The 7,135-nt window shown below is 41.0% G+C and overlaps 1 long non-coding RNA gene across 1 annotated transcript; it reads left to right on the forward strand.

Moving 5' to 3' along the window:
- Positions 1-674: 674 nt before the first annotated feature.
- LOC150065031 (uncharacterized) lies at positions 675-2,837 on the forward strand. The gene is made up of 3 exons (XR_016534729.1): positions 675-783; positions 1,507-1,617; positions 1,875-2,837. It is a non-coding gene; the product is annotated as an uncharacterized LOC150065031 (long non-coding RNA).
- The last annotated feature ends 4,298 nt before the right edge of the window (positions 2,838-7,135 follow it).

The raw sequence follows: 7,135 nt of genomic DNA on the forward strand, positions 1-7,135 counted from the left end.
TCAGCCAGGAACTAGAATGGGGAGTGATTTGGAAGAGTATTGGTGTTACAGTCACCATGATAAAGAATTCATGAGTATTACACATGCTCTCTTCTCTCCCTCATTCTCTTTTTCTGTCCACTCATCCCCCCATGTTGCTCTATCTCTACTTCTTCTTCTACCACTTTATTCTCCAAGTAGGTGGATAATTTTGATTACTTTGGACTCAATCTAATAAGACAAAAATTCCTGCTATAGAGAACTGATTCAGTTACACGAGGGAGGAAGATCAAACTTCATATAAACATAATAAGTTTATAAAAAGAAAACCATGGAAATGGCCAGGTTAGTGAGGAAATAGGCTGTTACATGAGAAGAAACACAAGGTTGCTAGGGGAAAAAATAGTGGCTTTGACACACTCTCTCCCCCAGGTTTTAAAATTTCCAAATGTAATGTATTTGTTCAGTCTGTTTCTGAATCAACAGCTGCTATCCAAACAATCTGAGTAAAACTTTGCCTGATTATTTCTGTGTTCTTGTGTGGTTTGTTATGACATCCTCCAATATACTTACTATTTCATAAACCAACCAAACAAGCTGTTGGCTGGATTTTCTGGAGTACTTTCCCCAATGTGCTTCATGCTTCCATCCAGACCACAAGGGGAGATGAGTTTCTTTGGTTCCTTTAGACCCTGCCATCCCAAACAACAATGAGACCACACCATGTTTCTCAAAGACCTTGCAGAAAATGAACCATGAGGCCAGCTTTCTCCATCCTGACTTCTTCATTCCACTGCTGCCATGGTAAGGAACCACTATAGCTGGTTGTATCTTGCCAGATATTCAGTCCATTCACACTGACACAAAATGGTCCGCTATAGACGTAGCTCAATATGGGTTTAAAGTACCTATCTACCACCCTCCTTCTAGTACCTGCAGAGAGTGGAGTGGGAGATAATTATTGCTGTTTGGTTTGGCTTGGCTTGGCTTGGTTCAATCAGTGATACTGGGATCTCAACTCAGGACTTCACTCTATTTTTGTCAAGGAGGGCTTTGTTGTGGGGCTTAAACTCCGGTTCTGGATGCTATCCTTGAGCCTTTTCACCCAAGGGCAGTGCTCTACCACTTTGAGCAGTATCTCCAGTTCTGGGTTTAGGGGAGGTATTTAATTGGAGATAAGAGTTCACAGACTTTCTTGCCTGGTCTGCTTTTGAACCACGATCCTCAGATCTCAGTCTCCTAAGTAGCTAGGATTATAGGTGTGAACCAGAGGTCAGCACTTCACTCCTGATAGAAAAGTGCTCCACTACTTGAAATATGCCCTCAAACCCTGTTTTCATATTCTTCCTCCATTCTTTTTAGAAACAGGGGATTGGTGAATATAATGTAACCCTTCTATTAATTATAATAAAAATACATGAGAAAAAAACCACAGAAAACCTTTTCCTCTTCTAGGTTTCCTCAAAACAACATCAAATGGAGGAAAAGCAATCTGATAGTGACTATTTCTAACTTCCCACTTTACAGGAGAAACTTGTGGCACAGATTGAAGTGGAATGTCAACATTGCAACCTGCCTGAGACTCAACCACAGTCAAGGTCAAACACCAGGTGTCACTCAGTAGCTCTGTGGCCTTCAGTAAGTCAAATGTCCCATATTTAAAGTCCTGGACACAGTGCCTGCAACATAGAAAGTGCTAAGTAACGTCCCTTTTGTTATGATTACTTTCATGATCATGGTTAATCCCTCTTAGCTATTGCAAAGCGAGTGTGTGTCTGTCACAGTCAAGATGCTCCTGGAGATACCACAAGAGCAAATGACCCCTAATAACCTCAGCAGCTTACTACAAAGAACATGTCTCCCAATCTGATTTCAGTCTTTTTCTTGAGCCACAGGACAGCAAGAATTTAACATCAATGGCAATCTGCAATTCGTCTAAAGAAGTCAACATGTCTTGAAGAAACACTTCCTCTGTGTTGCCAGTGGATTTGAACACTTGCATACCTTTCCTTGAACTACTTCTCATATCAGATTGAATGACTTTAAGCAGCCAGAACTCACCATCAGGAGGAAGAGATGATTCCATAGTTGAAGGAATACAACTTGTAGAACATTTCATCTGTGTGGAGCTATAGCCTGCATGAGCACAAATTCCATTCTCTGTCCTAACTGTGCAGCAATGGAACATGGAAAAGCCAGCAACATCCAGGGAAGATCTTGTATTACTTGAAGAAAGCCCTTGGAACCTTCTTTCTACCCTGCCTCTTAATCCTCTCATCATTTCTCTGAGGCAAGGATTCTACAGGCCTTTGGACATATTGGACCAATCTGGTCATAAGCTTTCTAGTGAAACACAACCTGGTTAATCAGGTAGATATTTATCACTAAGCCACTGAAAGAGAGTGGTGTCCACAGAGAAAGATTAAAGACACCATAAAGTTTAGGAGCCTGCCATTTATTAGCCTGTTTGTATTCAACTAATAAAGAGTCCTTCTGAAGTATTTAGGAGGAGGAAAAGGACTGAATTTTGCATGGCACAGTAAAGAATTTATTATGCAATACTAAAAAAAATGCTCTCTTTTTGAGATGATCTCATTCATCATAACATCAGGAGGGTCTACCTGTAAATATTTCCTGGAAGTAACAGGAAGTAGATATGAATAAAATGAAGCTCCCTTTGCCAAGATCCTTCTAAAACAAACAACCTTTAGAGGGAGGACACGAAAATCATTGGTTGGAGAACTAACTCCAGACTGAACAATGAGGCAAACTGACTGAGAAAGAATAACATGGAATTTTTACTTGAAGCCACCACTGACCTTGCAAGCCAGAAGTCACAAAGAAGACAAGAAGGTGGAGACTTTAATTTAACCCTTTAACCCGTGTTAAAGTTTCTCATACACACAGGATGCTCTTCTCTTGGAATGCCTTCCCACTTGGTCTCATCATTAAGCATAATACAGGTCACCAGAATCCCTTTCACACTTGCTTCCAATGCCTGTCCTCAGGCTGTCTGTAGGCCAGATCCTTCTACTTACACTCTCACCAAAATATATCACTTGTTGAAACTGAGTTTCCCAGCACTCACATATGCACATACAAACACAGTCCCAAATATATCACCTCATTTTAAGTCCTTGACTGCATTCATCATTACAAGATTATTTCCTTTGTAATGTCTGGGTTTTGTCAGACTTCTCCACTGGTGATCACATGGCCTTTTCCTGCTTATTCTCTGGAATAGTTCCAGTGCACCAAAAAAAAATGTTCAGAATACAAAAGGTGCTAGCTAGTGTTGAAATAAAATATGATGGGTACCAATTTCAAGCGCTCCCCTCATTGAATCCTGAATACCACAGTAAAACGAGCACCGCCCCAAGAAAAATCATCCAACATTTGAAGAAAGCCCTTAGAACTGTTTGACTATTCTTTTAAGTCATGGCTCCTGACAACATAAAGTCTGGAGCACAGATTTGGGTTCAACACATTTATTGGGGGTGATCCCAGGGAAAACCTGAATAATCTATTGAGGAGAGCAGATTGGTTTTTTTATTATCTTTAAGTAGTTGTACAAAGGAACTTTGACATGTCAATTTGTGTCTGCACTGTGTCGTGATCACTTATACCACCCCCAAATGGTATCCTCCTCCATCGCTTCCAAACCCATTCATTCCCTGATGCTACCTGTTTTCATTTTCATATATGAATACCGGATATCAAGACTATGTTCCCCCACCCTTCTTCTCTCCCTTTGTCTCCTGTCTCTCCCCTTCACCTCACCCCCTACACACATAACCCAGGTTACAATTTCCTGGCACCCATTTTCTTAGCCTATAAATTGCTGTGAGGAGTTATACCACTAAGGGGAGGAGATTTGACACAGAGAGAGGCTAAACTGTGAATTAGACACAGGCAAGCCAGGGCAGCCCTTCAAAGATGATCCCAGTAGGGCCACTCCCAGTTCTTTCTTCAAATGTTGGATGGTTTTTCTTGGGGTGGTGCTTGTTTTCCTGTGATACGCAGGATTTAATGGGGCTTGGGCATGCATTTTCACTTGGACCAGTCATTCCAGGTGAGTTCCAGCAAGGAAGATATGACTAGGGTGAGTTCCTTGATACCATAGCAGTTCCTCCTACAGAAGCACTCGGCCTCTGACAGTCAGAAGCCAACATTCAGAGCAGGTGGGAAAGTAAAGATTCCCAGTCCTGAGTGGGGGAGCTGGATAGCACACACTACTATATAGAAATGAACAATGAGCTGATTCCACTCCATTACTGTATGAAGGCATCTGTGACCTGGTTGACCACATCTAATCCTGTCTTCTCCTGTCATGTGACATCCTCTTACTCACTTTAACACCATGTATAAAATGTATACACTTGTATATAACCCTCAAGTTATTTACATACTAGGCACTTTCAAGCTGTGTGTTTTAGAAATGGCTCTAGCCTGTTTCTATCACCTTCTCTGAATGATGAAAGGATGACATTGCTGAAGATGCATTGTACTCACAAATTGACACGTGGAATCGAAACCCCTTTGTACAACTATTTGAGAATAATAACAGAAATATATAACTTTTTTAAAAAAAGAAAGATGCTTCTTTAATAGGCTTTTTCCAACATTGTCATGACAATTTAGAATTGGGAAATGAGCCTGCTTAAAGCTTTATCTCCATCAACAGAGAAAGCTTCACAGATAACAATCAATTCTTGAGCTTTTGTTTTATTCAGGGGCTCCTTAGTACCTGCCATTTTTCAGCATTTAGCAGTAATGAAAATTCAGGCTGAGTGATTCTCCCATACCTCTGCTTCTTCCTGGAACTGAATTTCAAGATGTTTTACATTTCTCTTGCTGATGTACAAAATGTTTGTAAGTAATACTCTTAGGATTGAACTGGGGCAAGTCATCCACTAAAAACTGTGACAAAGAAGTATGTGAAGAATACATCACTTTCCTATAAAGTTACAGGATTTAGGAATCTGGCTATAAGCAAATCGTTTCATATCATATATTAAAGTGGTGCTCATGCACAAACTGGATGTGCTAATAAAAAAATTTATGACTAAAATAACCCAACACAACATTTGGAGCCACTTAAAACTTCCTCTTATAAAGATCAGCATTGGCCGGGAGCGTGGCCTAGTGGTAGCATACATGAAGCCCTGGGTTCAATTCCTGATAGCATATACATAGGAAAAGCCAGAAGTGGCTCCTCAAGTGGCAGAGCTCTAGCCTTGAGCACAAAGTGTCCAAGAACAGTATCCAGGCCCTGAGCTCAAGCTCTGGGACTGGATATATATATATATATATATATATATATATATATATATATTCAGTATGCCTCTGGGAGCCGGTGGCTCACACCTATAACTCTAGCTAGTCAAGAACCTGAGATCTGAAGACCAAGGTCCAAAGACAGCCTAGACACGAAAGTCCGTGAAACTCTTATCTTCAATTAGCCACCCAAAAACTAGAAGTGGCTGAAAGTGGTAGAACACTAGCCTTGAGCTAGGGACAGCACCCAGGCCCAGAGTTCAAGCCCCACAACCAACAAAAAATAGAAATAAAAATAAATAGCAGCAATCTTCAAAGTGATCAGCTACAAAGCACAAAAAATTATTTTCATATTCAAGGTAGACTCCCAACTCTACAATTTCTCCCATCCATGCCAGAGATTGGTTGATCCCAGACATTGGGTTTCTGACTGGACAGAAACTCTGAAATCATCAAATCCAGAATAGACAGGACAAGAGGACAAGGAGTCATACACAAGGAAAAGGAAAGGGCAATCCTTTGCAATTTCCTCAAACTGAGGTCTAATAAGTGCATCGTTATATGAGTGACTTATCCTGGTTTCAAGCAACAAGAAACAGAGTAGACACTGATGTTAAAGTGTCTATCTCAGAATAACTGGGAAAGAGGTAGTCTACATCATCATCAGTAGTAATGAGTGGAATAAATGGCATGGTGTAATTATGTCATACAGAAGTGCTTCTGCCAAATCCAGTTTTATTTCTTGGACTGACAAACAGAAAACACACTAGCTGACCTGGTCCTCAACATAGTTTCCTTTGTTCATAGCCCCAGATTTCGACAGTGATTACCTTCATGAATCTCATGTTAATTTAGCAGTACATCTGGGGACCCAGAGTCCTTAACCTTGCCCATACCTGTTGTGATCTGTTTGCTAAGGCAAGAGACTGGTAAATGGGTAAGAAGATGAAACAACTTCTTGAGATAAAATAACTACTGAGGAAGGCAGTTACTTGAGACCAGAAGTTGGGTCCAGCCCTGGCAACACAGAGAAATAACATCCTGGCCAGGAGTTTGGCCTAGTGGTAGAATGCTTGCCTAGCCTGCCCAAAGACCAGGGTTCAATTCCTTGGTACCACATACATAGAAAAAGCCACAGTGCTGCTATGGCTCAAATGGTGGAGCTCTAGTCTTGACAAAGCCCAAGGACAATCCTCAGGCCCTGAGTTCAAGCCCAGGACTGGCAAAAAAAATAATGTAGAGAAATAATATCCTTCTACAATTGGCAAGAAGGAAGAAACATAAATATAAAAATCATCTAAGGGTGCAGTGGCTCACGCATATAATCGGGGCTACTCAGGAGGCTCAAATCTGAGGATGGAGGTTCAAAACAAGTCCCCTCACTAAAGTTCATGAGACTCATCTCCAATTAACCACTAGAAAACTGGAAACAGGGCTGTGGCTCCAGGAGTAGGGCAGTAGCCTTGAGCTGAAGAGCTCAGGTGCAGCATCCAGGCCCAGAGTTCAAGCCCCACAACAAACCAAAAAATTTCATCTAAGATACCAAACTTCTGGTACCAATTTTCTTCACAGAGTAGAAGAAGCCACCAGCCTCTAGAATGTTTTCTATTCACTGAGCAATACTAAAGGTACTAAGCCTTGGTCTTTGTGGCTTTGAGGCAATGGCAATGGAAAAAGAAGGAAGAACCAGTTATAATTGATTTTCCCCCACAATGTTGGTATGGACCCAGCCATGCCTGTTTGGGATTGGAAGTTCACCATTATCAATAGATGCTTCTTTCTGAAAAAAAATAATGATGCGTTTAAGCAGTTTTCACAATCTACACATAAGAACTGTATATGGATATGCTTAGATTGTTGAACAGGGTAGAAATAGAGC

This window comes from Megascapheus bottae, chromosome 3 (genome assembly GCF_031878675.1).
Source record: "Megascapheus bottae isolate mThoBot1 chromosome 3, mThoBot2.hap1, whole genome shotgun sequence".
Lineage (NCBI taxonomy): Eukaryota > Metazoa > Chordata > Mammalia > Rodentia > Geomyidae > Megascapheus > Megascapheus bottae.